Source organism: Mobula birostris, chromosome 23, assembly GCF_030028105.1.
Source record: "Mobula birostris isolate sMobBir1 chromosome 23, sMobBir1.hap1, whole genome shotgun sequence".
Lineage (NCBI taxonomy): Eukaryota > Metazoa > Chordata > Chondrichthyes > Myliobatiformes > Myliobatidae > Mobula > Mobula birostris.
The window spans coordinates 37,978,730-37,995,259 of NC_092392.1; positions in this window are offsets into that span (position 1 = coordinate 37,978,730).

Below are 16,530 nucleotides of genomic sequence, written 5' to 3' on the forward strand. Positions count from 1 at the left end.
CGTCCATCATGGCTGATTTATTATCCTTCTCAACCCCGTTCTCTTGCCTTCTCCTCTTAACATTTGACACCCTCACTAACTGAGAACCTATCAAACTCTGCTTTAAATATACCTGAAGACTAAGCCTCCACAGGCATCTGTGGTGATGAATTTCATAAAGTCACCACTCTCTGGTTGAAGAAATTCCTGCTCAGCTCTGTTCTAAAGGGATATTCTTCTATTCCAACACCTCTGCTTTCTGGTCCAAGACTCCCCCTACTATAGGCAATATTCTCTCCACGTCCATTCTATTCAAGCCTTTCAATATTCAATAAGTTTCAATGAGATTTCACCCACCCCCCCCACCACCACTTTTCTTCTAAGCTCGAGCAAGCACAGGCCCAGAGCCATCAAACACTCCTCATACATTAACCCTTTCATGATGCAAAAGGGGCATTTAAAAACTTTTCGACAGGCACATGAATGATAGAAAAATGGAGGGTTATGTGGGAGAGAAGGGTTAGATTGATCTTTGAGTAGGTTAGCACGACATTGTACTATGAAGAGCCAGTACTGTGCTGCAAAGTTCTATGTTGTAAGATGTTTCACTGTGGATCTGCTCCCTTTGTGGATCGAAGAAACTAAGGCATTTCACTGAAAAAGAAAAGGAGAGTTAACTCAGTGTCTCACTGTCCTTGATCCTTTGACCAATATTTCAGAAGAAAGAACATCTGACCATTAACACACTCCTGACTGTTGCAATGGACTGTTCACAAATTGGCTGCTCTGGCTATATTTAAGAGGGAGTTAGATATGGCCCTTGTGGCTACGGGGATCAGGGGGTATGGAGGGAAGGCTGGGGCAGGGTTCTGAGTTGGATGATCAGCCATGATCATAATAAATGGCGGTGCAGGCTCGAAGGGCCGAATGGCCTACTTCTGCACTTATTTTCTATGTTTCTATGTTCTTATACAACAACAGTAACTGCTGTTCAGAAGTACTTTACAAGCTGTAAAGTTCAGTAAGGGGTAACACAGGGATCTACAGCATGGTGGCACACTGAGTAGCCTGAGCAACCCTGGATTTTGAGACATGTTTCTTTCATATTTCCATCTCTGCAAAAGACAGCAGACTCTAGAAATGATGTAAAGCCCCAACTGTATCCCCTTGACCCCTTTTTGTTCTATTATCCAGAGATATAAAAAGTTCAAAGTTCAAAGTAAATTTTATAATCTAATTACATATATGTCACCATGTACAACCCTGAGATTCAGCTTTTGTCAGCATACTCAATAAATCTATAATAGAATCAATGAAAGACTTCCCAGCCAGGGTATTCAAACAGAGTGTGCAACCAGCTGTGCAAATTCAAAAGGAATAAATAAATAAATAAATAAATAAATAAGAAATAAATATTGAGGACATGAGATCAAGAGTCCATTGGTTCAAGAGCCATTTTAGTGAAGTTCAAGAGCCTGATGGTTGAGGGGCAATAACTGTTCGTGAACATGCTGGTGTGAGACCTGAAACTCCTGTACCTTCTTCCTGATGGCAGCAGCGAGAAGAGAGCATGATTTGGGTGGTGGTAGTCCCTGAAAATGGATGCTGCTAACTTGTGGCACCACCTCGTGTAGGTGTGCTCAGTGGTTGGGAGGGCTTTACCCATGATGGACTGGGCCGTATCCACTACATTTTGTCGTACTTTCCATTCAAGGGCATTGGTGTTTCCTCTTGTAAAGTTAAATCAAACTTCCAGATGAGTTCAATGCTTTCTATGTTTGCTTTGACTGTCAAATCTATAGGTCTCTGTTTTGAAAGCAAACAATACTGTACCTTCACAGTATTCCAAGGAGGAGAATTCCAAAGAGTCACTACCCTCCGAGTTTATCCAGCACCTTGTTTGCTGCTCCACATTCCAGCAGCTGTGGCCTGTGGAGGGGAACAAGGAGGGGACACGTTTCCCAGGAAGCACTGGGTCAGATCAGGTCTCTAGGCTAAGTAGTATTCTACAAGCCAGGAAGAGGAAGTAGCCAGAGACTGAAAGAAGAAAATGCAAATTATATTTCTTTAAAATAAACAAGATAATTCAAATGAACACAGCAGGCCAGGTGGCATCTATAGGAAGAGGTACAGCCGACATTTCTGGCCGAGACCCTTTGTCAGGACTAGTGCAGATTTCCTCGTGTTTGCAAAGATAACTTAAAATGTTTTTTTAATCAAAGTGAGCCAGCTCTACTTACTTTTTCTAATGTGTCGAATACACAGGAAGGGGCAACCAGTGAGACTTTACAAAACCACCCAGTGATTGGAAGGTCAAAATCTGTGGACCAGAGCTTTTGCTAATAATATAATGAAATAACAGTTGCTCACAACACTATAGGCTTCCTTATCACCAAAATATCCTCCATTATGCAATCTACAATCATGGACATTTTTCTAGCATTGACTGCATATTTTTCTCTATAAATACCATAGAGTATATACATTGTCTTACATCCATTGCTGGTCTCTGCAGTTTCCTTTCATGTGATCCATCCAACTTGTTTTCTTCATCAGAGATGGCCCCATTGTGATAATGAGAGCACATGAAACTTACTGCTTACCTCTTCTTCCTGAGGAGTTTTTGGAGATTCGGCATGACATCTAAAATTCTGATGAACTTCTATAGATGTGTGGTGGAGAGTATATTGACTGGCTGCATCACAGCCTGGTGTGGAAACACCAATGCCCTCGAATGGAAATTCGTACAAAATATATTGGATATGGCCCAGTCCATTATGGGTAAAGCCCTCCCCATCACTGAGTGCATTTACATGAAACACCGTTGCGGGCAAACGGCAGCCACCACCCAGGACATGCTGTCTTCTCACTGCTGCCATCAGGAAGAAGGGTCAAGAGCCTCAGGACTACCTGGATCAGGAACAGTTACTACCCCTCAATCCCCAAGCTCTTGAACCAAAGGGGGTAACTTCACTTGCCCCATCCTTGAAATGCTCCTACAACCAATGGACTCACTTTCATCTCATGTGCTTGATATTTATTGTTTATCTATTTATTACTATTGTTTCTTCTACAGATTTCCCCCACCACCCGAAGGTAGAGCGTTCCTATGAAACGGTTTGTAAGCCGAAATGTCGCAAAGCGAAGAAGCAATTGCCATTTATTTATATGGGAAAATTTTATGAGCGTTCGCAGACCCAAAAATAACCTACCAAATCATGCCAAATAACACATAAAGCCTAAAATAACAGTAACATATAGTAAAAGCAGGAATGATATGATAAATACACAGCCTATATAAAGTAGAAATACTTCTCTACAACGATTGCCTGCACAGATCTCCGTAGTGAAAATCTCACGCAAGCGCTGTTGGCGTAAACACGCTCTCCAGTAACCTTTAAACTATGAAGCTGCCAAATCTACCAAATAACACGTAAAAATACACAGACAATATACAGTGTAGTATCACCTACCGGAATCAGGAAGACAGCTTGCTGAACACACTGATGATGGTGTGTTAGACTGAGTCGTCGCAGGCTGGGTGATGCAGTGGCCCCCACCCTCCAGGCCACCGACCCGATACATTGCCGCAAAGAACGCAGGGGTCCAGCGGTAGCCAGGAGGCACACAGCACATCGTTAAGGAAAAAGCTGAAATAAACATGCTAATTAATTAGGTGCTGCCCGGCACGTAAATGTCGGCGCAGATCAGAGGCGATTACCGATTGCATCGCGTCTGATCTGGGCCGACAATTACGTGCTAGGCGGCACCTAATTAATTAGCATGTTTATTTCGGCTTTTTTCTTAAAGATGTGCTGTGTGCCTCCCAGCTATCGCTGCGTTCTTCGCGAATTGGTACAGTATCTGTCCGGGGCCCGGGTGTTGGGGTGGTGGGACACGAGGGTGTCATCTCATCTTCCATCAGGGCAGGTAGCTCACCTTCTCCTATGACTGCCTGCCTCGATGTCGAAGGTCGAGGTTCGTCGTCTGCTATGGCTGATGTGGAAGGCTTGCTTGACTGCTGAGCCTCGCGCATTTTTCTATCATACAGTTGTTTGTAAGCACTCAAACCATCCTGCAAATATCCCCTAAACCGACGTACCCTTTCAAAATTAAAGTCGTACTTTATCATTGCAGCGAAAATCTCATGCAGTTACTTCACTTTCTGCATTTGGTTTCGATTGTTATCTTTTCCTCTTCCAATTGCATCAGCTTTTCATCTATCAGTTCTTGGTCATGGGATGCCAAAACCTCCTCAACATCATCTTCGTCAACTTCCACAAGCCAAACTCACTTTGTCCTTGCTTCGTTCACCACGATCGAAATGCTTAATTATGTCTAGTTTTACGCTAAGTGTAACACCCTTACGAGCTCTTTCAGGCTTTTCCGACACCTTAGAACTCATCTTGCTAACGGCTGCTCAATGCAACGTGTTAAAGCAGTGCCATTCCGAATCCAGGACAGAGCGGCTGCTCGGGGCGTGCGCTGCCTTTTATCGCGCGCTGCCTTTCTTTGCAACAGTGAAAACACCTTCTGAAAGCAAAAACAGGGTACTAATGTAGGTCTTTCGTAACAGTGAGGTTTCGTAAAGTGAATGTTCGAAAAGCGGGGGACACCTTATTTGCTTTTGCAGAGTTTGTTGTCTTCTGCACTCTGGTTGAACACTCTAGTTGGATGGTCTTTCATTGATTCTGTTATTGTTACTATTCTACAGATTTGTTAAGTATGCCCACGGGAAAATGAATCTCAGGGCTGTATATGGTGATGTATGTGTACTTTGATATTAAAATGCATTTTGAACTTTGAACCATGTGACCATTCAGTCACTGCGCTGTGCGGAGTCTCACCTGCGCATCCTTCAGTACCTAACCAAATATAATGAATCAGTGTGTCTAATCTGAACAAAGAAAATGCCCTAAGATTCACTATGACTTCAGTATCGATCAGCTTAAAGGCAGTACAAATGTGCATTTGTGATATAAACCACAGCCCACATATTTCATTTTGTGTTTTAACAAGTAAAGTCTTTTTACTTGAATATACATATATGAATATATTTCCTAGATTACAGTATCTATTTCAAACACTACCAATACAATTGCCGCAGAAGTTTTTTCAAGAGTTAAATAAATGTGTGAGGAAATTTCTTTGAAAAGGTAAGATGTCAAGAATATCGTTGGAAAAGTTGACATGGAAATTTGACTTAGGAGGGTTACAACTTCCAAATTTTAAGAATTATTATAAAGCAAATCAACTTAGATTTATTGCATCTTTTTTTGACGAACAAAAACTGGCATGGATTAGAATAGAATTAGTAAAGATAGGAGAAAATATATCGGAAGATTTTATATATAAATGGGAATCTAAATGGATACGGGAGAAGAAAGAACCTCTTATACTAAAACATTTGATTGATTTATGGAATAAGATAAATGTTGATGATGAAATAAAATAATCTTTATTAGCAAGGAGACCTTTGATTCAAAATAGACTTATTTCTTTTACAATGTATAATCAACTTCGATATAATTGGTATCTAAAAGGGATTAGATGTATAAGAGACTGTTATGAAGGAGGTATATTGATGTCATTTGAACAATTAAAGAATAAATATAAAATATCAAATAACACTTTTTTTTGTTATTTTCAATTAAGGGCTTATTTAAAAGATAAACTGTGTCAAACAATGTTAATGCTGAAACCGAATGAAATTGAAACTTTAATTCAAGAAGGAAAAATTAAAAAATTTACTTCTTTTATGTATAATCTGATTCAAAAACAGACACATAAACAAGGAATCCATAAGTCAAGACAAAAATGGGAAACGGATTTGAATATTAATATTGATGAAACAAGTTGGTCAATACTGTGTCTTGACAGTATGACAAATACAATAAATGTTCGATTCAGATTAGTACAATATAATTTTTTACATCAATTATATATTACACTGCAAAAAATAAATAGCCTAAATCCAAACTTATCTGATCAATGTTCTCAGTATAATCAAGAAATTGGTACTTTCTTACATTCTACTTGGCCTTGTTTCAAAATTCAAACTTTTTGGATAAATTTAAGAGTTTTATTGGAACAAATTATTTGAACACAACTTCCACATAACCCAATATTATTTTTAATTAGGTGACATTGAAGGGATAAAACCGAAACTTAAATTGAATAAATATCAGAAAGAATTTATAAAAACTGCATTGGCAGTAGCCAAAAAGGCTATTGCAGTTACTTGGAAATCGGATTCATACTTAAGTATGGATCGTTGAAATAATGAAATCTTTAGCTGTATTCCACTTGAAAAAATTACTTATAATTTAAGGAATAAATATGATACATTTTTGAATATTTGTCGTCCTTATTTACAAAAGATAGGATTGTATATATAGGTGCTCCGAAGATAAAGATGTTGGTCCTTTGGGGAAAGAAACAAATACATATATTAAATTTATTTCGAATCCCATGGAGCATGTGGAGACCTTCCAATATCCAGGCAGTCTTTCTTTCTTTTTTTCTTTTTTTTAGGTAGGGGTATGTTATGGGGGGAAGGGTTAAGGGGAGGGGGGAGGGTAGATATTATTCTATGTAATCAAGTTTGAAAGTTGAATAAAAAAAACAAAAAAAACAAGTAAATTCTATATAACGATATGATACACAACACCCTTCCCTCTTTTCAATACACATTTATACTTTATACTTTATTGTCGCCGAACAATTGATACTAGAACGTACAATCATCACAGTGATATTTGATTCTGTGCTCGCACTCCCTGGAGTACAAATCGATAGTAAATATTAAAAATATAAATTATAAATCATAAATAGAAAATAGAAAAGGGAAAGTAAGGTAGTGCAAAAAAACCGAGAGGCAGGTCCGGATATTTGGAGGGTACGGCCCCGATCCGGGGCACCTATAATACAGCTCAGTCATTGCACTGTTAATTCTCATTAAAATGCCATGTAAATGTAACATAGCAGGAAGAGGTTTGCAGCTCAATCTCATATGCTCCTCTCTCATTGGTGGAAAGTCAATCATAAAAGAAAACAACTTCTCAGTTTCTCCCACCTGGTGATCTGGACATCATCCATGAGGCAATTATAACACCTTCACCAACAATTAATAGCTAAGTTTAAGGTGAAATTTGCATTCAAACTAATTTAAGGTACCATAGCATAGGCAAACTTACTGCTAGCTGTTAATTGCCTACTCTTCAAAATGGCACAGAGTCATCCTCTATGCCGAGGCACTGACTCAGAAAAACATAATCCTAGCTAATTCATATTTTCAATATCAACTGAAAAAGGTTTGATTTAAAGAATTGCTTAAATATTACATTGCAGCTGGTCTATCTGTTGATCTCAGTGTCTGTACAGACTGAACAAATTCCTTTAATTTCAGAAGGTCCATTTCCTACATTTCAGAAGATGAATGAAGAAAGCAGTAGTTTCGAGTTATAACAATAACTATAGGCACAGGGGAGAGCTTAAATTACAGACAGAACTTAAAGTTATCTCTTTTATTTATAATAGCATGATTTGTTTTTTTTTAAATCACTTTTCCTGAGCGTAGAATCACAATTAACACTCCTGCAGCCTTTTCACTGCTTATGATACCAAGTTTAGTAGCAAGCTATATTTAAAAGCTTCTGCAGGAGCCAGGTATCTATTTTCTGTCTATATTGTTTTTTGTTCTGCTTGTTTATTATGTGTCAAGGTAATTTGCCAAGTGGGTTGGGGCGTGGTAGAAGCAAATGAGCATAGTTACATATTCTCGCTTTGTCTTAGATAGTTTATTTACATTGCGAGGGAGTGTGTTGGGGAGGGGTGTTTTTTTTTGTTGACCGTTTAAGTAAACTAGTTTGAACACTAATTACTTATTGCTAATTTAGCGTCGGTAGTTTTTTAATCGCTATCAGATCGTTCATCTTTGATGGTTTTGTAATCAAGGATCAAACATACTTTTTCACTGGGAACTCAGTTCTTTGGAAGCACATCATACAGTGTCGATTCCCGTACTCAGTCTCTCAGTGGTTTTGGTTTGTTTTCAAGTAAGCGCTACAGCTTCAAACCCACCCCAGTTCAATATAGTGAAGTTTGGATATGCCTCTGGGTGCTCCAATTTTCTCCCAAATCCCAGAGACAAGGCAAATTGGAAGGTTCCTTGGTACCTGCAAATAAGAGAGAGATTTTTTTGTGGGGGGGGGGGAGTTGGTGGAGTTGAAGAGTATGTGGGAAAAATAAGAAAATCAGTTAATGCAGGATGTGTGGAATGGGTGGTTGAAGGTAGGTGCGGATCGAAGAACTAAACGGACTGCTACTGTTCTGTATCTCTCCATCACTGTAGAGTGTCAAACCACTTCATAGCAAATAATTTCCTTTCTTCCTGATTCTATACCCAATTCAATGCACTCAACATCAAAAATTACCAGGACAACGGGAGAGCAACAGAAGATAGGGGCACCGACAGCATCCCAGTTGAAATCATAAAGATCAATTCTCTGTCAGAACTCTCTATCTGTGCTTTATAGCACTGTTTTAACAAAGACAACTGAATGCTCATCTTCCACCTGGAATTCAACAATTCAGCAATTTCAGGTCTATGTTTGTACCAGAAAAGGCAAGTTCTGCTATAGGATTCAAAGATTCAAAGTACACATGCAGTATACAGCCCTGAGATTTGCCTTCCTCACAGACGGTCATGAAACAAAGAAAAACCATGGGATCTGTTCAAAAAGAAAACATCAACTCCAATTGGTTTCAATCTCCCTCATCGCTTTAATCGACAAAATGAAGTCGAACATCAGTTCACAGCCTTCTCACCATGAAGTTCCACATGCTGCCTCTGCCTCTCAGAATCCTCTTGGTGACTGCAGAGCACTGGAACACTCCAAACGATCTCCAAACTGCGAATCACAGGCTTCAAAAGACATAAAAGAAATAAAAGAAGTTTCATGATCTATCCAGAAGATGTCAACCAAAGGAGTGAAAGGTATAAAAAAGATCGGAAGGTATAAAAAGGACAAACTACAATTGAACTGGTTATCAATTTATGTATTTAAATGAAATACAAAACAAATTAAAACACTATCAATACTATTATAGTACTATAAAACTGTGTTAGTTCCTAAATTATCAGCGGAGGAATTCCTTCAGTGTTCTTTTGATTGACTGTAAATAAAGAGGATCGGCACAGACACCTAGTGCAGATTATAGACTGCCTTCATACAATGCTATTGCCAATCGCATCCTCAAAACCTTCATACTCATTGTAACGTTCAAGATGATTGCCAATACCTTCACAATTACAAACTGGCTTAAGTAGTGAAATTGTTTCATTTTCACGCTTGGCCGTTTCTAGCATCTGCAAGTCTGAATGCTTGAAACAACAGCGAGTAAGACAGTTTTGAATTGTCTTACTGTATATTTCTTGCCAACTACCAATGACAAAAATGACTGGTTTTTGAACACAAACACACACAACTTACACTATTTAAAAATTGATCACTCTAAGCACAGTGTAGTGTCTACAGTCACACAAGTACATGCAACTGATGCTAGTTATCAAGTCTCCTGCCCCAGTTAAGTGGCATAGTGCTGCAAATATACAAAGGGAATCCTGGTTATTTTCTCAATTTAGATTTTGTTCTTTAAGAATTACTCCAAATAAATGGCAGTCACAATTAACCAATGACCCAGGTAACCAGAAACACCAGAGAGACATTCTGTACTGATCAATAACGCATTTGTTTGTAATCAAACGACCTTCCTTGGTGTCTCAGGGCTGGGTGTGGCTGCAGCCATGTCACCCCTACTCCTGACACTCTTTCTCTGCCACCTGTCCCACACCCCCAACCCCCAGGCTCCACCCTTGCCATTCCCAACATGCTTTGCTCCTGTCAGATTTACAAGCTCACTCTCTGCTCCACATTGACAAATACAGTTGTGTAAAAGTCTTAGGCATCCTAGCTATATACATGTACCTAAGACTTCTGCAGTGTAGATATCCTATATCTTTTCCAGTCCTGAAGAAGAGCCATGGCCTGAAACATCAACTGCTTATTCATTTCCGTAGATGCTGCCTGCCCGGCTGAGTTCCACCAGCATCTTGTGTGTTATATGCCTGAATATGCCTACATTCATTTGATTTTGTGTTTTATATGCTGTGTTTTTTGCTTTTTTTTTGCCATATGCACAATGCTCTCTTTTCGCGCATGTATGTGGGGGAGGGCGTGGTTCCTCCAAGGTGATCACAAATTTGTTGTGGATTTCTTGCAAGCTTTAATGACCAGTGAGCTATGTTTGCTGGAGTCAGCACTTTATGCTTTGGCTCATGGTAGGGTCACCCATGCCAAATAGGTCAAAGCGTAGAGGCCAGACTAAGAGTAGTCCACCAATCCTCCAGAATCAGGGGCTCAGCTCAGGCTAATATTCCTGACTCAACAAACAAAAAGTTATGGAAACAACAGTGAAGAATCCTTCTACATCTGTGTGCGATGGTATTCCTGAGTCTCCACCCGGGACTTGCATGACTGACACGATGAAGGAAACTATGAATGACAGCAGGGATGGAGGATCTTCATTGCTGCCCTAAGTGCCAGCAGCAAAATGGGCAAAAGAAGAACATACATGTATGTCACCATATACAATGCCAAGATTCATTTTCTTGTTGCATACTCAATAAATCCATCATACAATCAATGACAGACTGCACCAACTGGACGTTCAACCAGTGTGCAAGACAACAAACTGTGCAAACAGAAACAGAAAGAAATAATAATAATAAATAAATCAGCAATAAATACTGAGAACATGAGATGAAGAGGCCATAGGTTGTGGAAGCATTTTAGTGAAGTTGAATTAAGTTATCCCCTTTGGTTCAAGAGCCTGATGGTTGAGGGGCAATAACCGTTCCTGAACCTGGTGGTATGAGACCTTAGGTTCCTGTACCTTCTTCCTGATGGCAGCAGCAAGAAGAAAGCATGACCTGGGTGGTGGTCCCTGATGATGGATGCTGCTTTTCTGCAACAACATTTTGTGTAGATGTGCTCAGTGGCGGGGAGAGCTTTACCTATGGCGGACTGGACCATATCCACTACGTTTTGTAGGATTTTCTGTTGAAGAGCATTGGCATTTCCATACCAGGCTGAGATGCACCCTGTCAATATACTCTCTACCACATCTATAAAAGTTTGTCAAGCTTTAGGTGTCATGCTGAATCTTCACAAACCCTGAAGGATGTAGAGGCACTGCTGTACTTTCTTCATAATTGCACGTGCGTGCCGGGCCCAGGAAGGGTCCTCTGAAATAATAACACCAAGGAATTTAAAGTCGATTACTCTCTCCACCTCTGATCCTCAGATGAGGACTGGGACTTGTGGACCTCCGGCTTCCTCCTCCTGAAGTCAATAATCAGCTCCTTGATCTTGCTGACATTGAGTGAGAGGTTTTTATGGTGGCACCACTCAGCCAGACTTTCAATCTCCCTCCAGTATGCTGATTCAGCACCACCTTTGATTCAGCCTATAACCTGTCATCAGCGAACGAATATGGCATTGGAGCTGTGCTTATCCATACAGTCATAAGTATAAAGTGTAAGATAAGGAACAAACCATTGGCTGTACAAATATAATAATCAGTTTCCTGACCATTTGGTTCCCAAATGACTCCCAGCCATGTGCTGGTTGAATAGAGAGTGGTCTTTGTTTATGAAGCTGCACCATGTGATTTTGAAACCGAACATGATATTTGGACAAAATATTGTTAGCTACTGTCAGAGATTAGAAGTTTTTTTTAAGGTGACACAGGACTAATACTTGGGACACAGCTATTCACAATGTATGTTAATGATGGTGTGTGGCCCTTAAGGCATTTATTTGACTTTGTTGGGTCTATGCTTTAAATGATTTGTTTGTAACTATTTTCTAGTTAAAGTTAAAGGTTGATAATTAAGTTACAGTATAACAAAGGTAAATTCATTGTCTATGGTATATCGCGGCATGTGATGACGTCACCTCCAGTTTCGCTGCGTCTCATGTGTAACCTCTGGTTCGGAGAAGGTGTAAAGGTGGATACCATGCGTGTAACATGATCGTGAAGAGCTCCGTTTCTACCCACAAAGAAACATTATAGAAGCAACGCCATAAGATCCTATGAAAGTATTTGAAGTAAAAATATTAACGCGGTTTCTGTTAAAGGAAGTGGCGGTTCGGGTGGCGTGTGTGTCGGCTTTTCAATTTCAAACGCGGGGTGGGCTCGGGCCCGGCGGCGGTTTGACAGGACCCTCCTCGCTCCCTATTCGGGGAAGCTGGAGACACTCGCTAAAAGAAGAGAGCACGCGTGGTCTCCAGAATGAAACAGACACTGTATATGTTTGTATTTTTTTATCAACAGTTTTCACCATACGATGTTAATGTGGAAGAGTGAACAGTAAATGGTTAACCTTACTATGACTCTGTCTTCATTGGCTCTGGTTTAACTTGGTGTTTAGTCAGAGTTTCAACACACTGCACAAGAACACTACAGATGGAATTAAATATCATATTTTCCAGTTTACCAATAAGACATGGAACTGGGTGGGCTATGAATTATGAGACACGAAAGTGATTTAGACATGTTGAGTGAATAAGCAACTAATTGTAAATGCACTCTATCATGAATAAACGTGAAGTTATCTGCTACTGTATGAAAGAAAAAGGCAAGAGTATTATTTAAATGGTAATAGATTGGGAAGTGTTGACTTTACAAAGAGACCTGGGTGTTCTTGGATATGTCTTTGAAAGCAAGCAAGAGAGAAGGCAAATAATGTGCTGATTTTCATTGCATGAAGGGTTAAGTTCAGGAGAAGAGTGCCTGGCTACAATCAATGATTGCAGAGCAGACTTGACAGGCTGAATAGCCTAATTCTGCTCCTGTCTTAAAAAGGATCTTAGAGAAATGAAAAGCAGAACAAGCTCAGTTCTTTTAATTACAAGTCTACTTTCAATCATCAGCAAAATGATGGGAGGGTCTCAGTAACAGTGATAACAAGAGGTGCTCAACCCCCCCCCCAAAAAAAAGTAAAAAGAAAACTTTGGAGGCATGTGCATATATGTGTAGATTAGAATTACATCTTTATATCACTATATTATTGCTGACACGAACAAATTTCTTCATCAAAATAAAACATGGCTACGCAAACTATTGTCAATGAAATAAAACACACAAAATGATGGAGGAACTCAGCAGGTTAGACAACGTCAATGGAAGCGGACAGTGGATGTTTTGGCTGAGACTCTTCTTCAGGACTGGAAAGATAAGGGGAAGACACCAGAATAAAAAGAGGGGGGGTGTGGGGAAGGAAGGTAGCTAGAAGGTGATAGGTGAAGCCAGGTGTGTGGGAAAGGTAAAGGGCTGGAGAGGAAGGAATCTGATAGGAGAGTGGACCATAGGAGAAAGGAAAAGAGGAAGGGCACCAGGGAGGGGTGGTAGACATATAGAGGAGGTAAGGAGCCAGAGTGGTGAATAGAAGAGGGGAGGGGGGAGGTAAATTTTATTTTACTGGAAGGAGAAATTGACATTCATGCCGTCAGGTTGGAGGATACCCAGACAGAATAAAAGGGGTTGCTCTTCCACCCTGAGGGTAACCTTATCGTGGCACAAGAGGTGGCCATGGATGACCAGTCAGAACAGGAATGAGAATAGGAATTAAAATGCTTGGCCACTGGAAAGTTCCGCTTTTGGCGGATGGAGCAGAGGTGTACACAAAATGCTGGACGAACTCAGCATACGCAAAATCCTGAAAGAACTCATCAAATTCTCAATGAAGTACTGTTTTACGGATTTAAATCTCAGGGTGTCATTATTTATTATGCTTTAGGATTCAATTTTCTCATCAATGCATATTGCAATTGTTTTTACTGCATCAGCTACATGTATCTGTGGAATAAACTAGATCAGTGACTATTAAATAAAAGCACTTCATAACTGATATGAAGCATACCTATACTCTCTGAAACATCACAAAAAAACCTCAGCATGACAGTAAATATCACATTATTCAAAATTGTTTGAACAAGGAAGTTGTTTAACAGGACTACACGCTCAGTCTGCTATTGAATCCCACAGGAAGCATAAAGCCAAGAGGAAGCCATTACAGGGGATCCCTGCAGCTGAGCAAGTGGAAAAGCAGGACTTGAACAATCAATAGCACCACTGAATTTACATGACAGAACTTTAACTAAATCAGGAGATCAGATAATCCTTTATTTTGGAATGTTAAAAAAAAACTGCTTATGTTTAATTTCAGTAGATGACATTGTGCTGCCTATTGTGAGTTCAAAATATTTTCATATCTCAGTGAGAGATCATGATAGCAAATTACTGGCCTAGAAATTGGACTTCATCCCTTTTTGGCGAGGCTAACACCAGATCCCAATAACCCATTAAAAAAAAGAGGTAGCTGAAAAAATATGAGTTCTTTCCCGAATTGTGCACTAAAAACTCATCTGCACTGCTCCCACCAGGAGCAGCCTGCAGAGCTTGCAACCACAATGTGCTGGGAAACAAGTCAAGACCATATAGAATAAGGTTGACAAGGAACAGAGAGATCTGTACATCAATATGCATGGATTGTTGAAACTGGCAGGGGTGAGAGTGATCAAGCAATCAACTGCAATAGAAGCATAGAGTACAACACAGAAGAGTCCAGTCCAGGGACAGGCCATAACGTTGTGCCCAACCAGCAAAAAGTAAATCAAAAATACCCAAACACTAATCCCTCCTACCTACAGCATGTACATATCCATCCATCTTCCTCACATCTGTGTGCTTATCCAAATATCTCTCTAATGCCTCTAATGTATTTGTCTCTACCACCATACCAGGCAATGCATCCTCACGTCACCTTGGATCGACCTCCCCTCACCTTCAATGTATGCCCTCTGGTATTAGACATACAAGAGCAAAGAAAATCGTGATGATCCTTTATAAAACATAGGTTCAGACACGGTTGGAGTCTCACGTGAGTCCATACACTTTAGGAGAGATCTAAAGGCTTGAGAAGTAGAACAAAGGTGAATTATCAAAATGATTCTGATATTGTGGGATTTCAGTTCCACAGGTCTAGTGGAAAAGTTGTGATTATTATTTTTGGAACTGAGAGGTTGTAAGGGGATCTGATAGGGGAATTGAAAAGCCAAACAGGTTGTTGACCGAGTAGGTGGAAGGAAATGGTTCCTATTCATCAACCAGGGAGCTAAAGATGAATTGGCAGTTGGAAAAATTATTTTACTTGGTGTGATCAGAATCAGAAAGCATTCCCCCTAAGGGGTAATGGTGGAAGCAGATTCAACTGTATTATTTACATTAATTTATCATTGGATAAGTATCTGTAAGGAGTGGTTTGTAAGCAATAGGGTGGAACTAGCTGGATTGCTTTTCCACAAACCTGGTCTGACTTTAAGTTTGCTGCCAGTTCTCGAGTTGGAAAAACTCGAAATAAGAAGCGACACTGTGACATCAAAACTGCGAGCTGCTGCTCTCCCCCTCTCACAGTGGCAGGATTGATACCTCTCTCTGTCTCGTCTGCCGAAAGTAAGAATTTCAGGTTGTACTTTGTATATGGTCTCTGATATATTAAATGGAACTATTGAATCATTGACAACATGTCACACTGTTACTATTCTGAGATAATGAACACTTTCCAGGACAGTGCAGAGTATCAAAGGCTGCCGTGGAAGTGAGATTCTTCTTCTTCTCCGTCTTGTTTTACGGCGGTTGGCACCCAGCTTAGTGGTGCATTACCGCCACCATCTGCTCCAGGGTGTGCAATGGACTTACATTCTAAATCCCTTCACCCAATCACACACACACACACACACATACACACACATACCCTAACCTACACTTTATCCTCCTATCTTTGGCCATCCTAGTACCCTATTCCTGCTTATCCGTCATATCCTATATAAAAAAACCCTGTACCCCTTAAGAAAGCTAAAAATACCCTGACCTGTGCTCTCTCACCCATGCCCAGCAACCCTTTTAATGTGAATTCCTGCACCCACAATTCCCTTAGATTGATTATCATCTCTCTTTGTATCCCATACTTCCTGTAACTCAGAACTACACTCAGACTCCTCTTCCTGACATTCCTCACACAATCCTGTCTGGTATTTCCCTATCATTTTCAATGTTTTGCTTAATGCACAGCGCCCCAGCCTTAACCTAGTCCACACAGTTTCCTCTCTTCTGTATCCACTACCTACCCCAGTACCTACAACACCCTTTTGTATTTGATATAAATGCCTCCCTTTCCCCTCCCTGTCCCATCTTTCTTACCACATTTGGTTGATTTTTTTCCAGATTACACACTTAACCTCTGCTTTACTGATACTAATGTACATTTCTATATTTTCTTTCTTTAACGCCCTCTTTGCCAACTCATCCACCCTCTCATTCCCCTTTACCCCTACATGTGCTGAAACCCATAGAAATTTTACCTGACCTCCCTGATTTGCAACTCTTGTGACTAGCTGAAGGACTTCATAAAGTACATCTTGCCGA